The 16,556-nt window shown below is 38.6% G+C and overlaps 1 protein-coding gene and 1 long non-coding RNA gene across 3 annotated transcripts in view; one reads left to right on the forward strand and one right to left on the reverse strand.

The window, feature by feature from the left end:
* LOC120307553 overlaps positions 1 to 14,003 on the reverse strand; it is a 60,068-nt gene extending 46,065 nt beyond the window's left edge. The window contains exon 1 of the long non-coding RNA XR_005556580.1: positions 13,600 to 14,003. This is a non-coding gene — a long non-coding RNA (uncharacterized LOC120307553). The remainder of the gene's footprint in view (positions 1 to 13,599) is intronic.
* Positions 14,004 to 14,014: 11 nt separating this feature from the next.
* The window catches only part of ZRANB1 (zinc finger RANBP2-type containing 1), a 68,558-nt gene continuing 66,016 nt past the window's right edge, over positions 14,015 to 16,556 (forward strand). Inside the window, exon 1 of one of the 2 annotated variants that reach the window (XM_039342115.1) lies at positions 14,015 to 14,359. The gene's annotated coding sequence lies outside the window, so the exon portion shown is untranslated. The remainder of the gene's footprint in view (positions 14,360 to 16,556) is intronic. The other variant, XM_039342030.1, reaches the window with a different exon arrangement.

A 16,556-nucleotide genomic window follows, 5' to 3' on the forward strand; every position in this document is an offset into this window, starting at 1 on the left:
TATCTCTCCTATGCAGATGTCCAAGTATGTTTTTATTTCAGTTCTTCTTCTCAAAACATTTTATCACATTTATTTTTCATTCCATTCATCCTGTTAATTTCCACTCTCTACATTTTGTGTTTTTGTTATATTGACTTGTGATTACATTCTCTGCGAATGTTATTCCTCCCTCCATCTTTTAATTCAATTATAGACTAGACTAGACTAGACTAGACTAGACTAGACTAGAATAGACTAGACTAGACTAGAATAGAATAGAATTGGAAGAGACCTTGGAGGTCTTCTAGTCCAGCCCCCTGCTCAAGCAGGAGAACCTACACCATCTCAGACAAGTGACTGTCTCTTCTTGAAAATATCCAGTGATTTCTGGAGGCAAGCTGTTCCACTGGTTAATTGTCCTCACTGTCAGGAAGTTTCTCCTTAATTCCAGGTTGCTTCTCTCTCTGATCAGTTTCCAACCATTGTCCCTTGTCCTACCCTCCGGTGCCTTGGTGAATAATCTCTTCTTTGTGGCAGTCCCTCAAATAGTGGAATACTGCTATCATATCTCCTCTATTTCTTCTTTTCTTTAGACTAGCCAAACCCAAGTTCTGCAGCCATTCTTCGAATGTTTTAGTCTCCAGGCCTTTGATCATCTTAGTTGCTCTTCTCTGATTTTTTTTCCAGACTCTCAACATCTTTTTTGTGATATTGTGACCAAAATTGGCTGCAGTATTCCAATATTCTGTTCTTGCATACCCTCAATGATATTTGTTCTTGACATAAAACTTTTCCTGAGCCTGAGTCCGTGGGCTTGGGACATGTCTATTCAAAGGAGGTTGAGGATCATTCTCTTGCTTAGCTCTCTCGGCTTCTACTGCTACCAATAAAAATATTGGTTTAATCTTTTTTATCCAAAATTATCTCATGTAATTAATTAATTTTTTAATAATTAAATCTTCAGTTTTATGTCCAAAATAATTTGAAAACTGGCTATACACAAATATTTACTCTAATCTAAGGGATACTTTTGACATATTTTAGTGTATCATTTTCTTTAGTTTCAGAATATAGCAATATTTGACTGTATCTGAATACTCAACATAGATCAGTTCAATACGAGTCAAGTGAAGAAAATGCAGTAATCCATTAAAGGGAAGCTGGCTAAAGAGACATTACTTAATTCTTTCTGACATGAACATAGACTCACTCTCCCTGATTTATCCAGTAATCTCATTAGACAATCAGTGATTTGCTTTGCTCTGAAAAAAACATGCTCGGTAAATAGGGCAAGAGTTTCCGCCTACCATGCAGACAATTTGTGCGGCTATACTGACAGCTTCAGTCAACTGATACAATTTCAATCCATGTTAAAATGCTTCTCACAGGCAGTGCTCGATATAGAATGGTGCTTTACATAGATTGCTTATATGTAAATGGCTTTTATAAGTCCTTATGAGCCACAACGGCTATTATTGGGTAATTGCCCAGAAAAATTAAATTCAAATAAATATTATATGCCCCTTTTAAACCATCATGAAACACAATATTATGCTCACTCTACAGCCTATCATAGCACCCTAACTGTGGTATATACCTCTTCTACAAGAGGAAATGCATTTTAGTTTTCGTGCAGTTTCTGCAGCAAATTTCAGCAGAAAAACAATATTATTAAAAGCACACAGACATACAGGAGCAACCTGACAGAGTTCGCAGTCATAGCAAACAACATTAAATCTACCAAGCACAGAGAAGCATGTGGACAATGTTCCCACACTGATCATGTGGGGAACAAGTCGTCTTCATACTGTACCATGATGGTCCAAATACTCCTGTAGAATTGCCTGACGCCATAATAACATTACAAGCAACTACAGACATAAGAGGACGACCATCTCCTCAGCATCTTCATTGCCAAACAGACAAACAGTCATATCAGAAATACCCTAAGCCAGTGGTTCTCAACCTTTTTAATGCCGCGACCCCCAACCGGTCGTTAAGTGGAGGACTAAACCGGTCGTAAGTCGAGGATTACCCAACCGGTCATAAGTTGAGGACTTTCCCTGCCCGGGAACGCCGCGTATGCGTGGTGCCGCCCCCTGCGCCAGTCGAGGCATAGCTGGCAAGTGGCAGAGATGGAGCAGGCTGACCACCGGCTGGGCCACCAGCTGGCCCAGCCCAAGGGAGGTAAGGCACCCACCGGAAAAGGGGAAAAAAATGGCGGACAGCCTTGCTTGGCAACCCCCGTGAAATGGTCGATTGACCCCAAATGAGGTCGCGACCCATAGGTTGAGAACTGCTGCCCTAAGCAATCCCTGAAGATAAAGGGTTATGTTGCAGTCAGATAAATAGAGATTGGTTTCTTATACTGCACTAAGACATGGCTTCTTTTATTTATTTATTTATTGGATAAATAGATATAGTGGAAGCGTTCATATACAACGTTCTTCTAAACTGCACCATTTTTCTCAGGCCAATATAGGTCATGACTGAACTTGGAGTGGCTTATTGGGGAATGGACTCCATCAAGGCCAGGAAGGGGAGAACAAAATTAAATCTGATTTCATTAAATTTGTACTTCATTGGATTTAAATTAAATACAGTAACATTATTCCCAATAATCACCTAATTAATATTTAATATCTAAATATACTATTTCGTGGTAATTTTTGGAAAAGCTTTAACCAGGAATTCTGATTTATGAATAACTGTCAACTAAATGGCCAAAACAAAAAAGGCTAATGTGCAGCTTTTGTTTCACAAATATCTCTGTTTGGTAATACTTTTTAAAATTTTAAAATAAATTTATATTTAATGGAATATTGGAATTGTCTTTTTTTTAAAACTCATTAGAGGCTTTTGTACTCATGCATGAAAAGGCTTCAGCATTGTGACTTTTAGACCATTCAATCAGTTCTTATGAATTGTGTCTGGGGACTCTATTCTCAAGAAATGTAGAGTGTTTAGGGTAGTACATGTTTAAAAAATGATTTGGAATGTGCAAGGCTAATATCTTTATTAAGCATCTTTTTTCAGGATTCAGCATAATCTTTAAAAAAATGGCAACTGCTTTAAGGAGTTGATGGCATTGTTTTTTTCAGACTTTCATGGAACCCTTAAAAAATGGAGAGGTCTTAAAATGAGTGCTCTTCTTACCACTTGCAAAGTACTGAAATATCTCTTTCAAGGTTGCTGCAATACTCCAAATAAGAGAAGATTTCTAGGTCTTGGAACCAGACACCTGAACACCAGATGCCTTTTGTCTAGGGGATGAGACCAGATTATCACTCCGGTCATATAACAAATCCCAGAACTTGGAATATTTTACCCTAAAAAGTTATTTCACTTCATCCTATTGAAGTCTGTATCCAATTTCAAAACAGCTGAAAATGATGGAAGACAAAAACTTGGACTTTATTTTTTTTTTCATCTCAAATAAATGTGCAATTAATCAGAGGTTTCTTTTTTTCCCAATAGGGTTTCTTTTAATCAATTAATCTAATTAAGAACTGTGGCCAGTATATTAAATGTAGACGTTCTTTAAGACCTAAAAAGAATTACTTTTATATACCACACTGTCTCTCATTTTCAGAATAGGTCCAGGGTAGTCAAATGAAAAACATAGTGTTACTCTGACTTTAGTAGTTACATACAAACTTTGCCATGGTTAGTTATATTTGCTGATATATCCTCTACTTTAAGAATATATATACCCTAACCTTTTTTGAATTCAGATTTCATCTTCTTAATGTAGTTGAAAATCATATTACTTTGCATTCTTCAAGCATATAGTGAAACTGATGTTACAACAATGGAATCCTTTTCTTGTCTCAATATAAGAGATCATTGTAGAATTGAGCCAAATATAGCTTTTCTTTTATTCAAGAAATTTTATCCAGAAAATATCCATATAAGGCATGAATAAGAAAAATTGCAAAATATTTCTTCCAACTCCTTGTGAATGAAACAATAATAAGCAACCATTTTGAAAAAAAAGTTTCACAGTCACTTCACTGCACACCACCTTTATATACGGTATTCGTCCAGAGTAATATGAAAGTTTGCATTTCATTTAATGCTCTGCTTTTCAGCAATAAGGTGTTTCAGAATAAGGATCCCATGATATGAAAAGATTTAGGAGAGGATCTAAAAGAATTGTCTTGAAAGATTTCATTGTTTCTAAGAAAATTGGACAAACCATATATGATCAACATGATATGCTCCACACATTTCATCACTCGCAAAAGACTGTCCTTCATCAAATAGGCAAAGCAATACTCAAGTGCTTTCTGACTTCATGGACATGTTAATGGATTTTTTTTGGCAGCAATACAGAAGTGGTTAAAATGCTTTTTCTCAACTTCCCAGTCTGGGCTACAATCCTGATGTTTCCTGGGGATTTCCCAGCCAATACTAAGCAGATATTTTTTAAATCACCCTAAGGTTGACCGTGTTGGCTTTAAAATTACTTTTAGACTGCCTGGAAGTTACTAGAAGTAATAACTTAGGAGCAAAGCAGGTTTACTACCCAGTACAAGATTCCCTGTGGTTGAAACGACTGGACAGTAATTTTTAAGAAAAACACATAGCTATGTTAATTTTTTAAAACTGACATAATTGTGTTTTGAGCAAGCCTCTGCATCAAGAGAATGGAATAATATACAGTATTGTAAAGAGCACTAATAGAAAATATCACTACAATTATTTCCTGAAGTTATGATATGTAGAAGCACTTTGGGCCAATTCCTCTCTCTCAACCCAGCTCTTTCCCCGAAAGTAAGACCTACTCAAAAAATAAGCCCTAGCCCTAGGGGGGTGGTCCTAATATAAGCCCTACCCCCGCACCCACTTACCTTGCAGCCAGGCCTCTTCTCGCCAGCCCATTTCTTCTGCAGCATCCCCAGGCCTGCATTTTACAGAGGCCTTTCCGGAAGGCCACTGCAGCCAAGAACTGAGCTATGGATTGAATCCATAGCTACAGTGCCCTTCCAGAAAGGCCTTTGAATGCAAAATACAGGCCAGAGCTCCATTCTCAGCTGCAGAAGGAAGCTGCTCCTTCAGCCGCAGAAGAAGTAGCCAGCTGGGCGGGGTTGTCAGTACCAGAGCTGAGTGGAAAATACCTCCCCTCCCCAAATAAGATCTGGTGCCTCTTTTGGACGCAAACAAAAAATAAGACCGGCTGTTATTTTTGGGGAAACACAGTATATGGTAGTTGTGAGAAAACTAGCAATAGAGAACAATTATATATACTTCCTTGAGCCTCTGTGCAAAAAAGTGGAATATCTATTTAATAAATAAATGAATGCTGCTTTAAGAGAACGTCTATCAGATACGGAGTTGTGGAGGCAAGACACTGTAACTAGCAGCAAGTTCAAAAACCAGAAAAGCTGGAAACCAACCTTGACTGAACTAATCTGTTCCAAATCAGTAGCAAGGAGTGTTTTTTTAGGCACAGGTATAGCTGCATTTTTAAACTGGGATAGAAACACACTTTAAATCCTGAAGTATTTAACTACAACAGTAGTTCCATTTAAGTTCTAAAATGGTAAAACTTTGAATCCATTAATTATTTCAGTTCTTGCTCTGATAAATACAATTCAGGGTAATGAACATTCAATATTAAGAAGAAAGTAAGTAGGTATATCAGGTGACTTAAAGTATTCTGTCAAACAAAATTAATTTTAATTGCTTATTCTCTATATAGCATTTCTTCTCCTTTGAAAGACATCTATCAGACATTTTAGCTCCTCATCAGAGATTTGTTGTCATCTATAATAATATCTTCCACATTTCTGGCTTAAAATTCTTATTGAAAGCTAGGTCAAGGCTAACGAAGCTGCTTCTGATGTCACAGATTCATTCACGCCTGTTATAAAGTTTAATAAAATTAGCAATAAATCTATTTCATCCTATGCCAATACAAATATAATTGAGTACAAAGAGAACATTAGGCTATTTAGGCCTACACTTCACTTCTACAAGGAAATAAACATTTTGAAGACTTTTAAGATGAGTATTTTACTTTTTTATTTTACAATCAACTATTTCTATGGGACTGTTACGTTATAGCTTTTTGATTTGTTGGTAGAATTCATTGGAATTATTCCTCAATATTATAAAATAGTCTAATTTGCTGTTCAATGTAACTACCTGAATACTCTAACGTTTAGAACATCAGCAACATCCTCCTGGATTGGAACCCCTGGTCCATTTAGTCTAGCAATCTGTTCTCCTGGGGACTACACAAGAAAGCCCACTAGTCTCCCAACAGATGGTCTTTTGAGGCAGTCACATGGTCATCAAGGCCAATGATCCCCTATGACCACTTCTATGAATTGGTCCAGCCCCTTTTTGAAGCCAGCCAAGCAGATTACCAGCACTTTATCTCATGATAGATTATTGTCATTCCTTCAATTCATACAATATGTAATGTTTTCTATTTGACCAATTTAATCACTAAGAAAATTGAATTCTTTAAAAGTCCTGCGTCCTTTTTAAAGCTCTCTTGGAAGCCCCCCAAAAGTCTTGTCTGTTGAGTAGTAGAGAAAGCCTACATTCATCTGAGTTTCAAAACTTTCTTTCAAATCATTTCAAAATGTTTTTTGCCCTATTAATAATAAACCAACTTGCAAAAATCAAATGTACCGTATATTCCGGCGTATAGGGCGACCCGGCGTATAAGATGACCCCCGAGTTCGACGCCGGGTCGCAAGACGATTGACGCCGAGTCGCAAGACGATCGACGCCGAGTCGCATGCCTAGAAAGTCGTCTTATACACCGGAAACTACCGGTATTTCCGGCCTATAAGACGATCGACGCCGAGTTGCATGCCTAGAAAGTCGTCTTATATGCCAGAAACTACCTTATTTCCAGTGTATGATGACTTGGCGTATAAGACGACCCCCGAGTTCGACGCTCTCAAAAGTCGTCTTATACGCCGGAATATACGATATATTATTAGTCACAGTTTTAAGCTGAGAAAAGTTTTAGAAAATGACAAGAGCCAGGTTGGAAAGAATAACATCTTGCCATTATTGGTAGGCCATTTCAAGATAAACTAATTAAAGTGGGACTGAGAGATGAACTATAATGAGATAAGCATTAGGGGGAAAAAACCAGATGAGAAAACTAATGAAGTTTTAGTTTATAAGAGAAAGGCTATAAAAAGGTCATGCTGTAAAACTATAAATTAAATCCATAGAAATTGAAATTAAAATAAATTTATATAGTAAATTTACTATATTTGGGCTGCAGTTGTTATGGTCCATGAGAAGGTGTTGTAGGCACTATAGTTTAATTCTCCTTTTAGGGTTCAGACAAGGTGACTGACTTTAGAGGAGACATTTCTGACACTATCTTCTTCTGGAAAGGATCAAAAAGGGAATATGCTAGAGAAGAACACTGTGGAGCTATTGGACTGAAATTTTTTCACTTGGCATAATCCCAAATCAAAGTGTAATCAACAATAGATCTGATGCCAGTGATGGTAGTAGGCTCCCACTGGTTTTATGGAGAAATGGTTAGAAAACAAAAGCTGTCTGAAAAGAGAAAATAGAGCTGCAAACAACATTCCTCCCCTCTGCTTTGCTGGCAGGAGTTCAGGAGAATGTTGGATAAACTAGTTAATCTGCCTTTTTGGACACTAACAAGGCAAAAAAGTTTGTACTGCCCATTTCCTGATTTTAACAGCAATAGCACTTAGACCAGAGGCTCCCAAGCTTTTCTATACCCCGCACCCCTAGAATGCTTCTGATATATTCTTGCATCCCTTACAAGAGTTTGAAATAAAGGCAACAAATTATGCATATACACTATAATTTTGAAAACCCAAGTTTTCCTACCCTCTGGAATATTGTCTCGCACCCCCGGTTGGGACCCCCTGACTTAGACTTATATACCACTTCATAGTGCTTTACAGCCTTCTCTAAGTGGTTTACAGAGTCAGTATATTGACCCCAACAATCTGGGTCCTCAAGTTACTGACCTCGGAAGGATTGAACTCCTGGCAGTAAGCAGTGAATTAGCCTGCAATACTGCATTGTAACCACTGTGCCATCATGGCTCCTTAATATTCCTTTAAGTCAAGGAATATTAAGTTTCTTCTGAAAATGGGAATCTTCTTCATTTGAAGTGCCTAACATCAACAAAGTAGAGGTAATTACTGAGCTATAGCAACCAGATTCAATGCTGTACACTGCAAATGTCCAATCTTGTAGTTTAATATTCTCATATCTAGCACAATTGGAGGCACCAGATTCTATAGAGCAGAGTTAAAGTAAATATTATCCTGGGTTTATAAGATCATAGAACTGTGGAACTGGGGTGAACCACAAAGATCATTTAGTCTAATTTCTGCAATTTTCAATGAAAGAGTTAAGCTATTTTTGAGAAGTGACTGTCCAAGCTTCTTATACTTACAGTTATTATTTCTGGTCCTAGTTTCTGGGGCAATAGCAAAGAATTCCTGATTGTCTTACAGCACTCTTTTATGCATTTGAACATAACAACTCTCCTTAGCTTTCACTTCTCCATACTAAATCTCATTTCTCCATACAGCAGGTTCTCAAGTTCCTGAATGATTTTTGTTGTTCTCCTCTAAAGGATAGTCTGTTAATATCCTTCTGAAGATGTAATGCACAGAATCATACACATTACCAGTGATGATCTTGCAAGTCAGAAGAGATGGGAATAATGACTTTGATACAATGCTTCTTCAAATGTAGCCCAGAATTGCAACTGCCTTCTATCTAATGCACTTGACTCATGTTAATGGCTGTTAAAGACCAGGATCCCACTGACTAGGGTTGACGTAGCACCATCAGTACCCTTTTCAATGCAGTTATACAGTTAATTGTGGACCCAGCTTATCATAGTGCCACCTAACCATGTTAATATTTTGCCAATAAGAATATCATGTAGAACCTAGTCAAAATCTGTAATTTTACCCATGTCCACTAAAATAACTACTCTGTCAAAGGAGACAAAGTTTTTCTCATGTGGCTTATTTTTGTCAAAGCTAGCAATCATGTTGTTATATTCAAGGTGGTTACAAATGGCCTATTTATTATCTGGTGCAACATCTTTCCAGGTATCAATATTAGGGTTACAGACCAATTATTACTGGGATATTCTTTCTTTTTTTGAAGAGGGGGGGAGCATATTTGCTTTTTCCCAGTCCTCTGGCTCCTTCTTCAGGATCTCTCAAAGATAACTCAGACATCCTGACAGCTCTTCAGCAAGTTCCTTCATTATTCTAAAGATATTTAATTGAATCCCGGGACATGAAAGCATTTAAATTAGCAAGAACTTTTCCCACATCCTTACTAATGTGCACCCTCCTTATTGCATTTGTTTCTAGTCTAGGCCATTCAAATCACCATTTCCTGTGAATGTAAAGACAGAGTACTGCTTTATAAACATTTTAAATACAATTATGTTATGTAATAACAGATGCTTCCATTCAGTTTAATATAACTTGCATTTAAAGTCAAAACCTCTCTTTAATTCCATCCTATTACATAACTACAAATTTTGTTGAAGTATAAAAGAATTACCAACCCTCTAAACAAATGGAAGTCCAAACAGGAAAATTAAGTGAAAAAGTTTACCTCTCATAGAGTTTTATTTTGAAAATCAAGTATTAAGAGAGATAACCACATTAAAAGAAAAGTATTCAACAGTGTGTGTGTAGAACATGAAAAGGTCAAAGATGAGAGAAAGAGAAGATGAAAAGCAAAGTTCTAGCAAGCAAACTGGGAAGAATGAAAAAGTACAGAAAAGCAAAGAATAAAAAAATAAGAATGAAAAATTTAAATCTGTGGGATTTATTTCATCTATTGTAGTAGTTTCCAGTTTTTTGGGTACATAAAATTATTTCCTCCCTATATACAATTGCTCATATTTAATAACAGAGAAAAAAAAATAACATTGAAATTGAAAAATATAGCACAGGACAATTAGTTTAAAGGTATATGTAAAACAAGAATTCATTATACAAACAATTTAGTGTTGTGGATTAACATGTGTAGTGGAATAAAACAATGATTTGGGTCAGGCCTGATATTATTGAACTTTTTAAAGAAGTTATTATTTTTCTCAATCAACACTGAAGTTTCTTTTATTTAGCATATGAAAATTCATTCCTGGCAGATGGTAGCTAACATGTCAAAGGAAGAGCAGAATGAATTCTTTATATCGCTTCTGAATGATGTTGCATTAGTGGGTATTGAAATAGTGATGCTTGACAAAACACAAGAGTCAGATTTGTGTTTGGGATTTACTGCAGATCATTGTGTGTATGGACAATCTGGCTGCAAATGAGTAGCTACGTTAGAGTCTAGTGCTGATTATAATCAAAGACAGACTTACTGCCCAAAGTGTGTAAGAGGAAATTATAGATGGGATGGATTCCTTTGATCCATATGACACTGTCATTTTCTTTTCAGATCTGGCCACACACAAAATTACTTTTGCTTATCAATTTGCCTTTTTTTGTTAGGGTTTGAAAGTATGGCTATTGTAACCAAAGAAATGCTTTGTTGATAAACCTTAGATTTCAAGTTCTGCCTGGCAAGCAGACTGGCTTATAGGACCTAACTGGAGAAGGGGTGGGGAATGTATGTTCTGGGTAGAAGCTACAAGCATACATCTCTTACCGTGATGCTTAAGTGCCCATCTTTTATTTGCATAATAGTAGCAAGAAAGTGAAGATGCTTTAGAAACAGGACTGATATTGAAATTTTGGATGTATGGGATTATTAGAAAAAGAAAATTTAGCTATGAATAATGGAATTAATGAACAAAATAAACTGAGGGATAATAAAATAAAATGAACTATTTAGACAATTAAGATCTGAACTTGAGAGACCATTTTAGAAAAGTCAACGAGATAGAAATATTAGAATTTTAACAGTTGTTTCCTAGGTAACTACATGATATCTTCACAATACATGCAAACACAAAACAGAGGAAGAATCAAAGTATACACTTAAATTATTATGTATTTAAAAGGGAGGATATATTTAAAAAAACCCCAAGGACAGACCCTTAAAGAGCAAATAAGCAGAAGGGATCCATGTTCAGACCCTTTGAAAGACTGTCCCATGAAATTTTGTCTATCATTTGGAAGTTCCCCATCTCAGCATTACAAGAAAAGAATAAAGCTGGATCAGTTTCATGAAAGTAGTGGAAGTAGAGCATTTTTGGAAAGTATGATCTTCTAGTGTAATTTCTTGTAGTAAATATATCAGCAAGTTTCTCCAATTCATCAGTAGTAATACTTAGTAAATTAGACATTGAGAATACCTAACATAAACTATACTGATTTAAATCTACATTCCAATTTGTGTACTAATATCACCTAATATCACTATTAGGAAGTTTCTCCTTAATTCCAGGCTGCTTCTCTCCTTGATTAGTTTCCATCCATTGTTTCTTGTCCTGCCCTCTGGTGCTTTGGAAAATAAGTTGATCCCCAATTCACTTTGTCCCCTGCACTATTATTTTGAATCTGGCTGTAGTTGATGACCATGAGATTCTAGTAATAAAACTGTTTGCTTTCTTCTCATAAAGACTATCTGCTGGATATAGCAGCAAGATTACCGCAGTGGAAAGGATTCAAATGCCCAACTGTAAACATACTCTGCCTCTTTCTTCATTTAAATAGATCAAAATCATTTACCTTATAAATGATTTACAGCAGCATCATTTACCATTTAGTGTTGCAGCACTAACATTTTATATTAATGGTTCAATTAGCAAAAATATAGACTTTTAGGAAGCCATAGTTAAATTGTAACTGGCATGTGTTTTGTCAAGCTTCTTTCAACAAACTCTAGATCTGGAGGCAGGTTTAGGCAGGCATTCAGGGACACAGGAAATAAAAGGAATAAAAGTTACAAAAGAATTCCGGTGATTACTGTTTATCAAAGGGAGGCTCAATTTATAGCAACCAAGGTTAAAATTCTTGTTTTTCTCCATTTGGTGTGATGCAATGAGCCAAAAGATGCTGTCCCTTATAATGGTAACAGAACTAGCCTGGTTTATGCTCTTTGACTGCGACTTTGCCAGACATAGCTGAGAAGTAGAAATGGCCAGTTCCTTACTTACCTTAGACTAGGTGTGTCAAACTCACAACCTCATGTGACATGTCATGATGTATTGTGACTTTTTTGCCATTGCTGGCATGGATGGGCATGGTTTCGCTATGATGCATCCAGCCCATGGGCCGGCAGTTTGACACCTCTGCCTTTCAGAATAACCATTTCAGAATAATCATCAGATGTTCAAGGGGGAAGAGAAAGATAAAGAGGGCATCTGCATTTCATTGTGAAAACTCTCCTGTTCTAGTTTATCTGGGGAACCACTAGCCTCCATTCCATCCCTTTTCCATTGCTTAGCTCCCCATATCCCATTGTCCTTATATGAGCTGGTCATAAAGTCTGTAGCATCTTATTTGGGACTGGAATTTTTAACTCTTTGGGCAATCTTAATAACTGTCAATAAACAATATTTGGTAATTTTATGTATAGGCCTTCAGTGAGATTCTCAGTCATCCAGGTCATGGTTGTCCAAAGGTGCTTTTTTTCATAAAGCAACTGGACTTTCTTGTTTTTCTTTGAAGACATTTCACTTTTCATCCAAGAAGTTTCTTCAGATCTGACTGGCTGATGGGGAATGGCAGGATTTATACTCCTTGCAGACAGCTGGTCATTTGCATTCTTTTAGCCAGTCCCAGGTCATCTGAGTAGTGCAATTGGGTATGGAGCCTTCTTGGAATTGTTGAAAGGACTGTGTTGTAGACTGGGGATAGATGATGTCGTATCCCTCCCCGTCTGTTGAGAGAGGGCTGTTCAGTTTTGACATAGATGGCCTTTGACCCCTCTTTCAAACCAGTGGTCCTCTCTGTCCAAAATGTGGACTTTGCTGTCTTTGAAAGAGTAGCCTTGGCCTTTTAAATGCAGATGGGCTACTGAATCTTGTCCTGATGGGTTTGTTTTCCTATGTTGTGCCATGAGTTTAGGAAGTGGTTGTTTTGTTTCCCCAATGTACAGATTATTGTACTGCATATACCATGTTGCTCAGTTTGTGTCTGGGTGTTTTATCTTTGGGATGGACAAGCTTCTACCTTAGTGTAGTCTTGGGTTTGAAGGGTGCATGTATGTTGTGTTGGCAAATGACCAGCTCTCTGCAAGGAGTATAAATCCTGCCATTCCCCACCATCCAGTCAGAGCTGAAGAAGCTTCTTAGATGAGAAGCGAAACATCTTCAAAGAAAAACAAGAAAGTCCAGTTGCCTTGTGAAAAAAGCACCTTTGGGATATAAGCCTTCAAGTTAGCGTTGACTCCTGGTAACTGCCTGGAGAAGTGCCTGAAGCTTTCTTGGCAAGTTTTGGACATGGTTTGCCATTGCCTTCTTAGGGCTGAGAGAGGAGGACAGGCCTATTGTCACTCAGTTGGCTTTGTGCCCAAGGTGGAACTAGAACTCATGGTCTCCCAGTTTCCAGTCTGATGCCTTAACCACTTCCGCCAAAGACCAAAAATATTTGTTGTCTGCAAGATAGGAACTGTGAATCCATCCCCCTCTCTCTCTGTGCACACAATATTAAGCATGAGAAGCACCTGTCAGGACTGCAACAGGAAGCAGAGGTGGAGAGACTGAGTGAGGATGTCGCAGAGAATTGATACCGCTGCAAGCTGCTAGTTCGTGGGAAGGAGAAGCTTCTTTCGGAACACCCCAAGTTACTCTCTCTTTTTTCAGAGTGCAAACCGAAAAGATTCCATATTGTCTGGCTCTGGAGCCCGAAGAGATGGGTAGAAAGCGCCTGCGAGGGGTGGTTTCCCCGCTCTCCCCCATTTTAAGCCCGGAGAGCGGATTAGGCGAGAGTTCTCCAGCATCCTCACAATCAGCGCTCCCAAATTGGAACTACATGACATCAGCTGTTCGTCTTCAAAGAGACGCTCTTTCATTGGCCGACTGGCATCGCTTTCTTGGCGAATGAGCGCGCGGCAGGGCTGCAGGCCGGGCGAACTGACGTGCGAGCTCCAGTCACTTTGCCGTATGGGGGTTTATTTTGCTTTGGGCCACTCCAGCCGCCGCCATTAGGCGAGCAGGGATAGATTACAGGGCGGCGGGATCGCCTTCGCTCGTCCTTTGACTCCCCCTCTCCTGTTTAGGTGGTAGCGTCCTTCGACTGACTACGTCCTTCGAGCCACCCAGGAAGAAACCATGTCCTGAGCCGGGGGGAGGGGGGAAGCAGGAGGCCGCAACTAGCCGCAGCTTGCGGTGCGGCGCAGTGCATGGGTGGGTGGGATGTGGATGAGGGGGATAGGCGGCAGCTGCTGAGGAGACGGTGGCGGGATCCAAGGACAGCCTTGCAAGGTACGGAAAGCCTCCCTTCCCTTTCCTTGGCCGTCCTGCGATGGGAGGGATATAATGCTTACCAGCCTTTTGGAACTTGAAAAAAATTGTCTCGCATTGAACCTTCTTTTAAATACCCCTCTTCCCCCCCCCCGGGTTTGAACGTGTGGCAGTTTTTGGACGTGAACTATGGAGTTCCTCCTTGGAAGGAGGCTAGGAGCGGAGGCGAAGCGTCCGGTGGCACTTGAGGGAGCCAGAATCAGCTCTTTGGTCCCTTCTCTTCCTGGATCCTACCTGAGTCCCGAGCCTTTCTCTCTCTTACTTCCCCTCCCTACCCCCAGGTTGACAGGGTCACCCGCTCTCGGCTTGCCAAAGTGGGGAAGAAGTCCGAAGGCCGCTTGCTCAGGGAGGGGCGCTTTATCATCTCCCCCAACACTCTTCCCCCCGCCCAAATTACTAAAGCTTGTCCGAATAATTTCTTTCGGGTCCTGTCTTGAGTCTTGGCGCTGCCTTGTATTTTGCTCGCCCGTGAAGCTTTCGCTCATGCCGAGGAAGGGCGTCCAGGAGAGCCGTGGGATGTTTCTAAAACTTCCTGCCGTGTTAATTTGACTTGAGGTCTCTCTGAGAAAAAAAAAAAGCGAGGTCGGGATCCTTGGTCGTGACTCCCCCCCCCCCGCTTCTGGGATCTCCCGGCACCTGCTCGGGAGGGAGGGAAGGGATTCTGTTGCAACTCGGTTGTTTACTAGGCATTCTACCCTTTAGTGGTTGCTAGCGACAGAGTTGGCTTTAAACATTATATGTTGCCGATCATGTGTCCTGAGTCACACTCTTTGCCTCTGAGGTTTTTGGGAAGCCACTGGATATTGTAACTCTTGTTTTGTTTACCTCTCTCTCAGAGAGAGAGAGAGAGAGAGAGAAAGAGAGAGGTTTTTTCCGATGGGCAGTGTGCCCTGCCTTGGTACCATCGCTCCTGTATTTAAAGAGGGAATTTAGTACAATCATCTTGGATTATGTTGCTGTAAAATACCCCATGGGTCGTTGTGGTGTCCAAGTTTTAATATAAATAGCATTTTCCAAATGCAGGGGACAGGTGCTTTGTATTCTTAGTTATCTACCTTCAGTGCTGCAGTATCTACTTCTTACTATAGTGAGGTCATAGCTCTGCTGTTTCTCCTCCTCTGTCGTTATTCATAGCTATAACCTGTGCCTGTCTGTGTGTATTGCAAAACAGCCTGCTATAAACACTGGATTTTTAAGGTACAAATCCTTTATCATTGCTTAAAGTGACATGGATATTATTTTGTGCAGCCAAGTAGTTTTTTTTTTTTTAAAAAATAGGCTACATCTTTGATTTGTTCATGTTTACAAACAGCATCAAGCCAGTATGAGAATTTGATCTAATTAGTTCTAGCTTTAAAAAAAACCCTCCTAAGATTCTTCTAATATTACAACAAAGGTTTTTTTAGAGGTCATTTAAGTCACTTTATGGATGCCTGGACTGCTACAGATGACATTTTATGAGGTTTACATGTTTCCCATGCTGGTTTTGTTTGTTTGAGAATGTATGTTATTTTTTTGTATATTTTCTTTTTTCCCTCTTATAATATTTTTCTGGCATTTTAATAGCAATCTCAGCATGTTATCTAAAATTTGTTATATAAGGCAATATCAGCATAGAAGTCAGGATGCGCAAAGTGATCAAAACATAGTTTGGATACAAATGTTCTTATAATTAAGAGGTGTCTCTCCTCAAACTCATCATGGAAGATGACATGCATGCTTCTTACTTTATGCATTCTGTGATTTTAGAGGCAATATTTATCTAGCTCTTATATTTGTGAAAGGATACAAGTGAGCATAAGTTAGTGCCATTAAACAATAGCAATTATTCAGTTACAGTTTTACTATTTAAAATACCTAATTTCTTACAATTATAATACTATTTCTGTTTTAATCTATGAAGTACTAATTCAGGAAGTTTCTTTTTTAATTTTTGTTTTGAGATGATTCTGGGAGTTTGCATTTTGTTACCCACTGATTCTGAGATGTCCACAATGACAATAGTTGGCATCCAATGATTTGCTGAAAATATCAGTTTCCCATGATATTTGTATTTTTATGTGAAATATCATAAGATCTTGATACTTATAGCCTTTTAATTTATTTTATATTTTAATTTCTCAAATTATTTAGGAACCTATCAAATTCAATGACATTA

This window comes from Crotalus tigris, unplaced genomic scaffold (assembly GCF_016545835.1).
Source record: "Crotalus tigris isolate CLP2741 ecotype Arizona unplaced genomic scaffold, ASM1654583v1 scf7180000017536.10889498, whole genome shotgun sequence".
In the NCBI taxonomy this organism is placed as follows: Eukaryota; Metazoa; Chordata; class Lepidosauria; order Squamata; family Viperidae; genus Crotalus; species Crotalus tigris.